We start from the raw sequence: 15704 nt of genomic DNA, 5'->3' as shown, positions 1-15704 counted from the left end.
GTGCCTCCCACATCCACCTGTTAAGCTAGCTGGGTTACCCCCAGCCCAGGGCCCTGCTGACATGAGGTAGGAAGTAAAAGAGGAAATGGAAACCTTCTATGTACAGTGACTGTTTGCCTCGCCTCCTGCCACGGGGAGAGAACCTATAAAGGGGAATGTGAATGTTCCCCCAATATCCACCAGGGTGGGAAAGAGGACTGAGAGAAATTCTGTCCTCCCCACAGACAGAGGCAGACACACAGTGAGGGTGGGGACAGGGGAGAAGGTTCCTCTCTCCCAAGCAAGGGCACGCCTTACAGAAAGGAAGGACTGAAGGTTGGCCTTGAGACATGTCCTCATTCATCCTCACCTTGAGTCCAGACCATCCCTATCTCTGCTGTTCTGAGATTCCTCTGCCTTCACTTGGAGAACCTTCGGCAAGTCCTCTTCCTACCTGTCCATCAGCACAGCCTCGTCCCTCCACCTCTCTAGAATGACCCTCCTGTGCAGTAGGAGCCCTGAAACTGCTCTCTGAGATGTCCTCAGCCCACCTGAGGCTTCCCCGAAGGAGACAGTGGTCCCTGGTTGCCAATTCTGTCCCTCCTAGGGGTAGCTATTGCCAGACCACTTCCTGCAAGCTTTGGAGGACTCCCACTCCAGAGTGCCTGGGGCCTCCTTTTAACTCCACAAATCCCTTATCGTATTTACAGTCAATTCTTGTTATTGGTGGTAGTTACTTTCCAGAAAGTCACCTGCTCCCTGAATTAGCAAATACTGACCGTTGTGTCTCGGGGAAATACCAGGTTAGTCTCCTGCAACCCTCTGACCACGTTCTCATGAATGGTCAATACATAACCTTGTTTTATGTGTGTTTCTGTTTAAAGATACCTTATTTAATATATGTGGGTGATTCATTAACATTGGACTCAAGGCCAACAGCACTATAACTCATGCCTGATCGAAGCTTATCTAACAGATAAGCTTATCTCCAGAAGGCACGCCACAGCCTTTTTGTGCATTAGAACCTTTACCACAATGGCGGTGCCAATAATTGGAGGAGCCATTTCGTGTGCTCCTTCCCGAAACAACGAGAGCTCTTTGGGGGAAGAGAGAATGATTTCTTATTAATTTTCGCAGCCAGAGTGCCTAGCACAGGGCCTGGCTCCTAGTAATCATTCAATTAAATATCTGATGAAAGACTCAGAGAATCGGGGAGGAAGCCCAGTTCCAAGAGTATGTACTGGGCTAATAGCAACGGTAATAGCAATGACTCTCTGCAAGTTTGCCTGCTATGATTGGACTTGGTCCTTTCTGAGGCTGAGCCTGCGGGAAGGGACTCAGCCGAAGAGAGAGGAGTGAACACCGGGCACGGCCTGGAAGTGTTCATCACTGCAGACAGGTGAGCACAGGTAACCATCAACTTTCAGTGGAGGAGCATCCATGGCCACTCACAGCATGGGAAGCATGTTCTAGGCCTCAGATGGTCAGCACAGAGCCACATACACACCAGGGGCTCAGTCAACACCGGTAGACTTATTACATCTCTTCTAGTCAACTATCGTGGATCCCCTGTGGTGAAGCGTAAAATTCTCTTGCCCAAGGCTCTTCTTCTGATGCCCCTTGGGGTCTCTGAGCACTTTCCCCAAACAAGAGATGCAAGAAATGACCAAGCCTGCACTAGAGAGTTCAGAGAAAGAATCGAAGGGACACGGTGGCTGGGCTGGGATACGGCAGAGATGGAGCATGCTGCTGTCTCCTTGTCTCCACTCCGGTTTGAAGAATGAAATGCTGTCATTATGTATTTGGATGCTTCCATAGGCACAGGAGATTAAATCCCTTGGCAGACTGCTGTTCCTATCAATAGGGACACGTTCCCGAGATGCTCCTGCCTGTGATCTGAGCCTGCCAATTGGACATTCCCTTACTCAGACTGCCCATTTGGGCCTTCCTCCTCCCTGCTGCCCACCTGTCAGCTCACCCAGGCTGGGCCCTCTGATCTTTTCTAAAGATCATTGAAACACCTTTGGCCAAAGGGCCAGTGAGAGCTGAGTGCTGATTCCCGGCAAACACAAAGCACTAAGTTGGGAGCCATGTTCCCCAGGCTCTGCTTCAGTTCCTGCATGAAATCCGCTTAACTGGCAGTCTTCAGTTTCCCCACTCAGGATCGTATGCTCTGGATCAATGCGATCCCCCTCCTCTATGGTCCCTGCTCCTCAACAGTTGAACATGGCTGAAGAAAAGCAGATGGCCACGCTGACGGGTCTCACTTTCAATTTATCACCGCAAATCTCAAGTCGGCACTCAGCACTGTCTACAAGTCCTAACCTTTCCCCAGACTATTGTTCTCTCCTCTTCCAGATGACTCTTCCCCCCTTCTCCTCTCTCCTCAAACCTTCAATGCCCTCCTCTTGCTCATGACTCTCAGCTAATACAATACTCTTTATTTTACTGAAAAAAGATAGAAGCATCGAAAGAGAACCACCTTTTCGTACTGTCACCAATCAACCAACCCACCCACATCTGCGGCACCTGCTCTGCCCCCCTGCCCCCTCACCCCCTCCACTAGAATGACCAACCATCTCAGTCTGCTGGGATCAGAATGTTTTCCTGGGAGGTGGGCCTTTCGGTGCAAACAACAGACAAGTCCTAGACAAACCAGGATGAGTTGATCACCCTATCTCCCACGGTGTCTTGGATTCCACTTCCTCATACAATTGGGGACACTGTTCCCATAATAGTGCCTTTCTCCTGCACCGTTTTTTTCTTTCCCCTCTGGATGGGTCTTATCAGCCCATAAGCATGCTATGAATTTGTCCAACCTTTAAAAATCCTCCCTAGGCCTCATGTTCCCCTCAGCTACTGCCCCATTCCTCTGCTTGCTAAACTGCCAGTTGGCCAAGTTCCATCATCAGCCAAGTGTGTCCCTCCAGACACAAGCCCCCTTGCCGCCACCATTCAGCACTCCTGGCTCCAATTCATGGACCTTAACGCTGATTCCTAACATGAGCCCAAAGTTTCACATGCTGAATCCCAGAGTGTCCAGGGCCCGATGTATTGGGATCATTTGGTCATGGGTCAGTTCTGCTCCCTCACCTCCCACCGGGAACATCTTGACGGCAGAACCTTGCTCTACTCATCGTTCCATGCCAGGCGTCTAGAACATTGCTAGGCACGTAGGAGGAGCAGAGGAAGTGTTTGTCGAGTGAACAAATGCCTAAACACTGAGTGAATTATGGACCCAGTTCAAGGCCCCTGATCACTTTAACCACATAGGCCTCACCCTCCTCAGCTCCCAAAACACTAGGTAATTAACGCTTAACCACACTTCCACGTCACATTTTTCCCTTTATCACGTGGCCATTTACCTCCTGGAGTGTACTAACACTCAGGTGTTAGTCCTGGCTTTCTCCCATAAGCTTGCCAGTTCCTTGTGGGCAGCCTATATATGCTCCCCAGCATTCAATAACTACACTGAGCGCTCTAGTCAGTTGGTATAAATTACAAAATACCTAAAGGAAACACTCTTCCAGGTGGTGTGGGCCATACAGACAAAAGATATTGCTCCTTCTGGTGGGAACTTGCACAATAACGGTATGGGATTTGAGTAACAGGACAGCAGAAGCCTCTTGCCAGTAGATAGGAATCCCCCTTTTTTTAACCACTTCAGGGCTCAGGAAAGTTTTGGAGTCCAGGAGAGAGCTGGCCACCAGGGCGAAAAAGTCAGTGACTCATGCTTGGGAGATGGACCCATCCAGGCTGCCGGGCATACCTGGGGAAAAGATAAACCCGGCTCCAGAATGGATCACCTGGATGGACTTGCTTTCAGTGCATCACCCCCCCGCCCCCGGTCCCCCAGCCCCAGAAGTCTCTCCCTTGTGTGTTTGGAATATTTGGTCTTGTTATAATAAAAGATTTCCCATCAAGGAAAACATTTCATTCCCTGCTCAATTTTGCTGTCTTAAAACACCACCCTCTCCCACCTGCATCCACCAAAGCACCTGGGCACCAGCCTCGGGCATCTTCCCCTTCTGTGCTCTGCCCTCTGCCCTCTCTCCTCCCCCAGAAGGGCACCTGCAGCCCTCGCAGAAATACGGTCGTCAGTTTGGACGGCTGGTACAAGCGTTTTAGCATATTGAGTGGTCTAAATATTTAAATATCTATGATATAAGAAGCGTGAAGAACATTAAAAACCATTTTCTCCCTGCTGATTGCAAGAGAGGAAATATACACAGTCCCCATTCCCCTGCACAGTTGCAAAACTGCTGGCTTAATCATATTGCCTTATGTAAAGTACCACTCCCGCCTCCTAGTCTAGTCTGGCTTTAGGTTGCATTTACTGTAAACAAAGATGTATTTGGGGGGGGCAGTTGGATGGAGTTTATTGTTTATGTAAATCTCTCAGAATGTGACATAGCAAGATAGCTTCCTATGTTGTGTTGATCCACATTTTAGGCCAACAGCCAAAGTATTTTATCTTTTCCTTCATTATAGTGATCTTCCAATTAGCCGTGGTCTGTAATACCCTGATTTTGGTGGCAGTGGTTTGGACAGGATTGTTTGATAGTTCTGCTCGAGAGGCAAAATAAGGGGCCTTATTATAGAAGTGCAGAGGTTGCTCAGGAGCTGAGTTCTGTTGCAAAGTTTGCCGATAAGGGGAAAACCGGCCCTTAAGCGTCCATTCTGTTCTGTATATTAACACTTCTAATCTGCACTGCTGATAAAACTGCAAGCCATTTGCCTTTGGAGGAATTAGTTCTGCCTCACTTGTGTAACCAGGCGATGGTGATTAACCTTTAAACTGTCCAATATTCCCAGCAGCCTCTTGCCCCAGATTAGAAACTATTTAGTTATGACCAACTAAATTAACAACACTCCCTCCTCTGAAGAATGAGATTTGGAAGGTGGATGCATTTTAAGGTGGAATTGTGTTTTGAATTGGTGATCCATCTTTCTAAGGTGCTTATTCCCCCCCGTTAAAGTGCAGGCGGCCACGGTGGGGACAGAAGTTTCAGCTGGAGGCTGGGGGGAGAGAAGGGGGTGCCGCTTGTCCCGGTTGGGTTTGCAGATCTGAGGTTTCAGGGGCACAAAGGAAACCTGTCTTAGGTTTGGACTTCCTTCCCTGTTATCAGCCCAGGTTAAAAGGGGACTTTAGCTCTTCTGCTAGACCCAAGCCACGCTCGCAGTGGGATGGAGCAATTGCTCCTAACGGGGAGATTAAGGAATACATCAAGTAGCTCCCTTACCACCCTACTCCCAATTTCTTCCTGGAGTTGAATGCCAAAAAAAGATGCTAACTAACTTTCATGTTCCAGACATGGGGCTCTGCCCACCGCAGGTGGGTCTAACCCAACTGAACTGCGGTCGCGCTAACAATCCCGCTCAGGCCTCTCCTATCTGCCCATTTCCAGTGTGTAATTTATCAGTGGAAACATACCCTCGGTGGTGAGGGCCAGGCAATTATGTAATCATGCCGTGCCTCAAATCCCCAAATTGTTGGTCCTCCCCGGATAACAAATAAAACGGAACAACAACCCTCCCTCACTACCAACACCCCCACCGCCACCCAATCTCAGGAGCAACCTTTTCTGTTTTACTAGTTCCGTATTAGCTGCCTCCTTAAAAACTGCTAATCTGGATCCTGCATTAGCAGGATGTCAGTCAAGCCGCAGTCCACGGCGAAGCCTTCTTCATATACCAATTTAAATCATTCATGGTCTTTTCTTTGGCATTATTCAAAAGATCATAATAATTTTCTTGTGCCCACGGCACAAAAAAATCAATTATTTCCCCACAAAGACTTGAAAGTACTTAGCGAGTGCGGCAAGAAAAGCTGAGGGTGATATCAAATTGAAATTGCACTCATTACATACAACACAATTAGTTGCCACTAGCCTGGCCGGGCTTTAATTCTGAATGGCATATCTTTATTATTACAGAAACAAGCATGCAAATGGCATTGTTCAGGATTTGCCGAAATCAATAGGATATAGTGCTGTGTGTTTGGTGGCCACTGTCACTCATGCTGCTGTGGATGCAAGATAATGTGTGTGTTTGAATTAATGAAGGGAGCAGGCAACATCATAAGTGACACCCAAATAAAAGAAATGGGTACATGATATTTGTAATTATTCTACTTGTGTTTTTGTTGTAAATACTTGTGCTTTTTGTTTTTTAATCAAAGGATTAATTGCATTTTAATAAGGCATTATGATTTGCAGAGCTTTAGTTAATTAAAACTTGTAGTATATAATTATGAAGTGATGCTGAGATTTTTCTAAAGATCACCCATATGTTTAGAATATGTATAATTTTTCTGTTAAGCAGTTGCAAACCCCCCACACCACCACCACCACCTTTTTCCTTGGTCCCTCCCCTGCCAACAGAAGATATGGATGACTTACGCGAAATGGTAAATTGATGATTGCAGGTGCATTTCTCTAAGTGGAACTAGAACCCAGTTTAGGTTGTTGCACAAATTAAAATGACTCTGACGCAGCACTCATGAGATCAACTGTGGCAGAAAACTTTCTTGTTGACACTTGCTTTCCAGGTAATCCTCCTGAGATGCGGCCCTGTAGTGGTCTGGGGAGGTGGGGGGGTTGATGTGGGTTTCAGAGTGCAAGCATTGAGATTTTCCATCGGGGTGAGGTGGTGCTATTGAGAGTTAGACACTGCTTGGTTCTCGGGATGGGACCAAACCCCAGTGGAGTCACTGAGCCCCGACCTTGTCCTCTGTGGCACATAGGAACATCTTTGGGAGGGGTGGGGCGGGGAGAGGGGATGCTGAATATCAAGGGAGCTTGGAATTCCCGAGTGTTAACACATTAGTAATTCACAGTGGAATCCAGCCCAGAGATGCGGAATCGCGTTTCCTGTAGGTGTGTATTATGTGAAGGCTGATGGATTAATTGCTAGATAGATGGAATCGAGCTAAGGTAAAACATTATTAAAAAGTTTAAAATCTTAATGTAACATTTTGAAATTTGCTTTGGGGAATTTTTTCATTTCAGGCTCCTAGTTTTCCATTCTCTCTGGGATCAGGAGTCTTAGTTGTCTTTGCAGAAGGAGGGATCCATGTGCGGAGAGCTTACATTGCTCTTTGTTAAGAACATCCAGGTGGCCCTGTGACAGTGGGTGGATGCAAGAGCTGGTGGCTGGCCCTCGGGTGACCAGTGATGTGATGAGGTGAGGTGACTTCCAAGTTATCCTTTGGAACCTGGTTGGCGGGGCACCCAAAGGCAAATTTCCCTTCCGCCCTAAAGACCCAGACACTGCAATGAGGAGTATCAAGATCACCCATTCCCTGCGAGGCAACGTGAAGAAGGATAAGGTTGAGGGGAAGAGGGTCCTGCAATGCTCATGCCCCAAACCTGGTTTTCCAGGAGACCCACAACAGTGCTCTAAGTAGGGTGGCCCAAAGCTGATTTAAAATCTACTATTATTAGGTTGGTCATGGCTTCCTATTTTAACTCTGAAAACCTAGAGCTTGAAAAGGTGGTTCATTCAAAGCTTGCTAAAATATTTGCTCAGCAGCACAATGGTGTGTGATGGAAAATAAACTCTTGTGGCTTGCTTCATCCTATCAGCTGCGGCCTGCAGCAGGGAAAGAATGAGGGAAGGTCAGTCAATTATGTGTGGTAATCACCGTAAGCATATTATCTGAGACACAGATGTCTTCTATGACCCCACACGACATGGCTATTAACCTTGGAGCAATATAAAAATGGAGTGGGCTTGGGGGGAGGAGCGGAGGTAAACCAGACTTTCAGCCTAGCCTTGTCCACAGGCTCAGGAAAAAAAAGTTGTGGACATGAAGACTATTTTCAGGAACCCATCCAACAATCTGACCCCTACTCACAACGGCCGGGTCCTCGTGCCCCTCCTTCCCGGAGACCTTTCTGTAGGTCTAGTCATGTGTGGAAGTACTTGCCTCATCTGAAAACGAGACTGATAAATTGACTTGGGAGATATCTCGGTCACACAATGGTCCTGGAATGCTACTTTCTGTTCACCAGAGGACAGGAGAGAGGGAAAAGCAATTTGGTTGTTTATGTGGGTATTTAAATAAGTTCACCTCCAGTCTTGGACGTTAGTGGGCAGGGAGGACAGGGGGGTCACCCAAGGCATGTCAGGGGACACAACTAGGTTAACCAGTGGACACGGCCTGATGGAAATCATAGGCTTTTACCCCCAAAGGGAGCCCTGATTCTGGTGTCTCCCTGGAGAAGTCGGCACCAGGGCCCGGCCTGGGGGGCAGGGCACGAGAGCTGTTGACGGGTTGTTACGTGGTCGGGGATGCACACACATTTAGGGAAGCAGCTGCTCTGGGAAGCACCCTGGGCCGGATGCTGAGGATTCCAAAATGAAGAAACGAGTTTCTGCCCTCTAGGAGCTTATAGCTGGCGGGGGTGAGGATGCGGGAAGACCTTGAACGCAAGCAGGTGCTCAACTCATTTCAAAACATGTTGTGGTTGCTGGAATAGGGTACAGAAAATGTTCTGGGCAGAAATGAAGAAGGGACTCTTTCCGGGGACTTGGAAAATCTTCCTGGGGGCAGCGATACTTGCGCTGGGACACATGAGCTGGTAATAATAACAGCTGTCCTTCAGAGGAACTCACCAGAGCAGAGCCCCGTCCTGGGCCCTCTCCTTGCCTGTTGTCTCATTCTCGGGACCCTAGAAGCAGCATCGGACCCATCGCAGACTTGAGACTCTGACAGGTAAGGCTCCTTGCCCCAAGACTCACAGTGGTTAGTGGTGGAGCCAGGAGTAGAATTCAGACCCAGTTGACTCCAAACTCTACTAAGCAGGAGGATGTATTAGCCTGTCAGGCAGGAGGACAGCATTTCAGGTGAAGGGAGAATGTAAACAAGGGCGCATCCAGGAAGCGCAGGGACGGCTGAGTCTGGGAGCAGGTAGGAAGTGCGTGACCAGTAAACGAGACAGTCCCCTTCCCAGGGCCTGGTGGCCCGTGCCATGCAGTTCAGCTCCCTCCTGCCGACAGCAGAGCCGCGGCATGATCAGATGTGTGTTTCTGGAAGGTCTCTCTGAATGTTGCAGGGTGAGTGAATGGGGGTGGGGGGGGGATGGTTGAAGATCAGAGACCTGAAGTGAGTTGGAGAGCTATTAGAGCAAGGCCAGGTGCAGGGGGCCGGTGCAGGGCGGCAGAGGGGAGGAAGGGCTGCATATCCTGAAGGGATGTGACGGAGAGGGAAAGGGAAGAGTCTAGGATTACCTCAGTTCCTCGCCACAACCCCTTGCATGTCTTACGGTCTGACACCGCTTTCCTCTCTCTTTTACAACAAAGACATTGAGGTTTGGAAAGATTAAGTCACTTGCCCAGAGTCGAGCAGTTCATATTTTGTCCTAGCCAGGTTCTGAGCACGATCTCTGGTTCGTAGCCAAGACTCACCCCCTGGGGCCCACTGTGTGTGCAGGGCGGGGGAGGGGGCCGCAGAGGACCCTGTCCTGATGCTTTAGTTTCCATTCACCTCTTCCATGGATCTCCTCCCTTCTTCCCTCTCCCTAAGCTTTTCAATGAAAAAGAAGTTTAGAGGTGTGTTATCAAAATTGCAGCGGTAACCTCAGCTACTTTTATATTTTTAAGCTGTTATGAGAAGGTGATTATACAAAATGAGCTACCGAAGAGATATTGTTGCTATATATACATTTTTTAAAAATTTTAAAACAGTTTATCTAACAGGTATTCATGACACACCTTTTAGCAAGGGTGACAAGATCATGGTCAGCATGACTAATAAATGGCCTTATTAAGTGTTATTTTGCAAAGCTGTAGGGGACCCAGTTGGGTGGCTTTCAGCATCCTTTCCAAGCCCCCCCACCCCCGCCGTCCTAGCGGAACCTATTTTGTTGAGGTTCCGTCCTACTTCATGCGGCCTTCAGCTCCAAAGGGCAAATCCCGATTGGTCTGAGATGGCCATGACAGCCCCCTTAGGCACGGGTGCGGTGCGATGTAACTCTGGTCAGGAAAATGGGGCCAGATGTGCTGGAGCTTTCTAGGAAATGTTTCCTCTGTCCTAAGGAAACCCCTTTCTCCCCGGGAAGAAATGGTCTCTCTATAATTTCTCATGTCTGGATGTGATGTGTCCAACTGCAGCAACCATCCTGTGACCAGAAGAAGAGCCAGATACGCGCCCAGAGCAGGTCGGGCAGAGAGCGGGAATGACTGTGGTCCTCCACGATGTCGCCACACCACTGATCACATGCTGTAGAGTTGCTCCACCTCTGGACTTTATGTGCTGGGTGACCGTTGTAAATGTCCTTATTGTAGAAGCCACTTTTTTTCTGTTTTAAACAGTTGTGGCACCGTGTACCTAACATAAAATTTACCACGTTAGCCGTTTTCAAGTGTACGATTCCATGGCATTAAATACATTCCCATTGTTCTGCACCCATCACACCCGTCCATCTCCAGAGCGCTCATCCTTCCCAAATGAAACTCTGTCCCCATTAAACATTAGCTCCCCATCATCTCCCCTCCTCCAGCCATCGGAACCACCATTCTACTCTCTGACTCCTTGAATTTAATTGCTCCAGGACCTCCTTCATGTAGAATCATATAGCATTTGACCTCTTTTTTTAAAAAATTGAGCTATAGTTGACATATAATATTATACTAGTCTCAGGTGTACAACATAGTGACTCGATATTTGTACATGTTGTGAAATGATCACCATGCTAAGTCTGGTTACCATCCATCACCGTCCATAGTTACATTTTTTTTTTTCTTGTGGTGAGACTTTTTAAGATCTATTCTTTCAGTAACTTTCAAGTATGTAATATTGTCTTATTAACTATAGTCACCATGCTGTACGTTACATCTCCATGACTTATTTATCTTATAACAGAAATTTTGTACATTTTGTCTCCCCTTCGCCCATTTTGCCCACCCCCCTAGCCCCTGTCTCTGGCAACCACTAATTTGTTCTCTGTATCTATGAGCTTGGGTTTTATTTGTTTAGTTGGTTGGCTGGTTGGTTGGTTTGCTTTAGATTCCACATATAAGTGAGATCATGCAGTATTTGTTTTTTTCTGTCTGACTTATTTCACTTAGCATAATGCCCTCAAGGTCCATCCATGTTGTCACAAATGGCAAGATTTCCTTCTTTTTATGGCTGAATAATATTCCGCTGTGTATACATACCACATTTTCTTTACCCATTCACCCACTGACAGACATTTACATTGTCTCCATATCTTGGCTGTTGTAAATAACACTGCAATGAATATGGGGGTGCAGATATCTTTTCGAGTTAGTGTTTTCATTTTCTTCAGATAAATACCCAGAAGCTGAATTGCGGGATCATATGGTAGTTCTATTTTTAATTTTTTGTTCTCTACAGTAGCTGCACCAATTTATATTCCCACCAACAGTGTAGAAGGATTCCCTTCTCTCTCCAATACTCATTATTTCTTGCCTTTTTAAAAATAATAGCCATTCTAACAGTATTTGTCCTTTTGTGACTGGTTTATTTCACTTAGCATAATGTCCTCAAGGTTCTTCCATGATGAGTGTATAAGTAATTTTGAGGAGTTTCTGATATTTGCAGCTGAAGGCATTCCAAGTTATAAACCCATTAAACCAAGATTTAAAATTTATCTTACCGTCTCAAGTGTAATGGTTAAGAACATGGACTCTAGAACCCAAATCCCTGATTTTAAATCCTCACTCTACCATTCACTAGTTGTGTGACCTTAGAAAATTTGCTTGCCTCTCTATGCTTCGATTTTCTCAGCTGTTAAATGTGTATTAATACTATTGCTTCCTGCTTAGGATTGCTGGAGGCTTAAATGAGTTATTACATATAAAGCACTTAAAGGGTGCCTGGCATACAGCAATTCTTGCCATCACTATTATTGCCGTTCTTGGCTATGAGCAGGCAGCAGTTTCCACAGCTTCCCCGAATGCCATGCGTGAGTTTATCCGACACTCAGCTGGCAATTAGACGACAGAAGATCCAGAATGGAACCCCTTCCCTGCCTTTGTTGCTCTCTTTGGAATGAAGATTCTGAGTCCTCTGCAGTCTTTCTCAGTCTTTCTCTGGCTTTGGGTCTTCCTGCTCCCATCTGAGTGATGTGTCCATTTCCCCCCTTGTTCTCTGCTCAGTCCTAAAAGACCAACTCCAGAGTCCTAGGACCTAAGGGCCCAGAGGCAGCTGGTGCTATGGGCCAGAAGACCAAGAATGGGTAGTTCGGCAGCCAGGTCACCCCTGCAAGAGTCCTGGGCTCAAGCAGGGAGGCATTTGAGAGGTGGTTTGTAACTCTGGATAGCATGGAGGGAAAAGAGTAAATAAAGTAAGCCTGGACCCTGGTTTCACTGTGTGGGAATCTGAGGAGATGAGGTGCAGCAAGGATCCAGGGGCTAAACTGAGGGAGGGACCAGCAAGCACGGAAAACTCCAGAGACCAGGACATAGACCCAGACACAGTTACTTTGCCCACCCCACCCCCAGCCGTTGTGGGGGGAGGCATCCAGCAGCCCCTGCTCTAAACCCTATGGCTATCTCTGGAAGGAGATTTGATGTGATTAGGGAAGGAGGAGAGAGTCAGATCGCCTGGAAGGGTGGGAGGTGGGAGTCAAAGAAGCAATTCTAGAGCTAGAGACAGGTGTGTGTGTGTGTGCGTGTGTGTGTGTGTTTGCGCACGCACGCATGTATGTGATGTGTCTTAATGTCCCCATCTGCATCAAGAGGGTAAGAAAAGTCCTTTCTTGCATTATAAAGATCTTGCCAAGAACAAATTAAATATATAGCTGATAACACTCTATTATTGGGGAAAAAGGAATAAATGAAATGATGCATTAAAAAGTACTTGGAAAAGAAGAAAGCCTTCGAGGTAAATTGTTATTGGTGTGCCTTTCTAAGATGTCGTTGGGGCCCAACCTCATGGTGACAGAAGGGAATGTGTTCTTCTGCTGCGATAAAGACACAACCCTGGACATGCCACATTTAGACACCAGGGAAGGGAGGTATTTTAGGGACCTTAGACACTGATTCTCCACTGTCCCCTTTACAGAAATGCTTCGGTCTGCAGGGAGGCCCTGGAGTGTGGGGTTGGACTGAAACTCTGAGGAAACCCACTTAGACAGAAGGGAAACAGACTTAGATTTTTATTCGTGGGAGTGGGGGTAGCGGGGAAGGGCGAGGACCACTAGAGGCCGGGAGGCTGCCTGATAAACTGTGTATTTGGCAGAGGGACAAGGAGGAGATAAAAGATTAAAAAATGTAATAGATTTGCTTACACTTCTTGGAATGGTAATTAAATTTATTTATAGTTATGGAAAATTTGGGGAAGGAAGGAAAAGCAATTTAAATGCAGAGTTTTCACAGGGCAACTGCAAATGGCTTGCTTTAACGGTGCCTCTGAAGGTTAACAGAATGGCGGGGAGGTCGGACTGAAGTGCATACGATAAGTGACAAGTGTGAACGTGGCAAATCATGTATTTAAAATTACTCTGAGCTTTATCAAATGTTTCCTCTTGAAAATAAACTATCCTGGAAGGAAAGGTTAACTGAGAAAAGAGTATTACTCTAATGTTCCCGTGATGACCGGGGGTGGGGGGGCAGGGAAGGGAAGGGGTCCTGTCATGTAGGAGAAGTGGTGATACATGTAAATAGGTTGTTGTGTTATTAACAGTAAAGAAACAAAGATATTCCAAACTCACATTGCACTCAGAGGGAAGGCAAACAAATGTTCCCTGTCCTTGTCATCTTTCCTGTCCCCACGAGCCAAGCAGCCTCCTGGTCCACCCGTGAAGTGGAAGGGGTACACACTCCACAGGGGTTGTTAATGGAGGAGGAAGACCACTCCAGAGTGGTCAGCTCTGGCCATGAAGAGAAATCCAGAGGATTCTCTGAAACTCCCCGATCCCTCACACCCCTTACCTGGTTTCCATCTCTCACAGGACTTCTCTTTGACCCTGCCTGGAGGAAGGGTAAGGTGAGCAACTGGGCAAAGCAGAAACATCCCCGAAACCCAGCCCAGCCAATGGGGAAGAGCCATCGGCTTTCAGTGAAGGTCACGAACTTTGCCCCATCTTTTCCCCATAGCCTCGGCTTTCTCTAACTTATTGGAGCGAAGCTTCAGTTGGCTGGATGGAACCATAGAAGCAGTCTCATAAAAGTCAAAAACAAATCAGCAATGTCATTTTTGAACACTATTACTAATACTGCTCTGGAAGTATTGGCCCACAGAATGAAACAGGGAAGAAGTGAAGTGATCATTCTTCGTATATGATGTGATCATTTACCAAGGGAATAGAGCCATAGGAGAATCAAATGAAAAACTATTATAATTCAGTGACGTGGCTGAGTACACAATTAATATAAAGTAATTTATAGCCCTTCTAAATAAGGCAGGAACCACTTCGAAGAGATAAAGGAAGAAACCATACTTAAGGAGAAATCAAGCAGGTAACATCCAAGAGCTGGATTATTTAAAAATGTTAATGAATGACAACGTGGACCCAAAAAGGCCTGGACAAAGATATTCTTGTACAGAAGAGTCAACATCATAAAGATGCTACTATTCTCTAAATTAATCTATAAATCCCAGTACATGTTTTTGGGGAAAGAATCAGCCAAACTGAAACTATATTTCACATGGAAAAACAAACAAGCCAGAATCTCCATAAAAATTCTAAAAATGAGGTGTGATGAAGGGAACTGGCTCATCCAGATATTAAGATATATTATAAAGTTATAAAATTAAAGCAGTCTGATACTGGCACATGAATAGACATCAATGGAACTATGAATAAAAATAATTTTGCATACCTATCTCACATCCTCCAGATGGATCAATGATATAAAGCAGAACAAGTGAACTTTAAAAGAGCAAGAAGGAATATGGGAGAGTATTTTTAATGAGTCCAGACTGAGGACAGCATCTCTAGTTATGCCATAAAAGTGGGAAACCATAAAAAATGTTTAAAAAACTTGATTATATAAAAACCAAAGTTTATGCATAGGACAAAAACACCATAAACAATGGCAAAAACAAACAAAAAACTGGGAAAAATTACTTGCAACTCATATCACCTAAAAAAGGAATAATCTTAATATGAAAATTTCTAAAAGTCAATGACAAAAAGACCAATTCACAGAAAAGGAAATAGAAATAGTTTTGAAAAATGAAAAGTGGGGGCACCAGGCTGGCGCAGTTGGTTAAGTGTCTGACTCTTGGTTTCGGCTCAGGTCATGATCTCAGGGTCATGGGATCGAGCCCTGGGGTGGGCTCTGTGCTCAGCATGGTGTCTGCTTGTCCCTCTCTCCCCTCTCTCCCCTACTCTCTCTCTCTCAAATAAATAAGTCTTTAAAAAAAAATGAAAAGGGAACGTGACTGAGCACTGGGTGATGTATGGAAGTGGGGAGTCTGCATATTGTACACTTGAGACTAATATTACACTGTATGTTAACTAAATGGAATTTAAATACAAGCTTCAAAAAAACAAAACAAATTGGAAAGGCACAATTAAAAAAAATGAAAAGAGGCCTAACCTCTCTCATAATAAAAGAAATAAGAACTAAAATGACAATGAAGTACCATATTTTACTTATCAAATAGGAAAAAGATTGAAACGTGAGAATGTGTAAGGAAAAAGGAAATCTATGTTGATGATGGAAGTAAATACTAATATAATCTTTATAAAGAACAATTTAACAGTGTCTATCAAGAGTACAAATGAACATCATCTTTGATTCAGGGG

This window comes from Phoca vitulina, unplaced genomic scaffold (genome assembly GCF_004348235.1).
Source record: "Phoca vitulina isolate PV1807 unplaced genomic scaffold, GSC_HSeal_1.0 scaffold12, whole genome shotgun sequence".
NCBI classification, from domain to species: domain Eukaryota; kingdom Metazoa; phylum Chordata; class Mammalia; order Carnivora; family Phocidae; genus Phoca; species Phoca vitulina.
Note: the sequence above shows the minus strand (reverse complement) of the source record.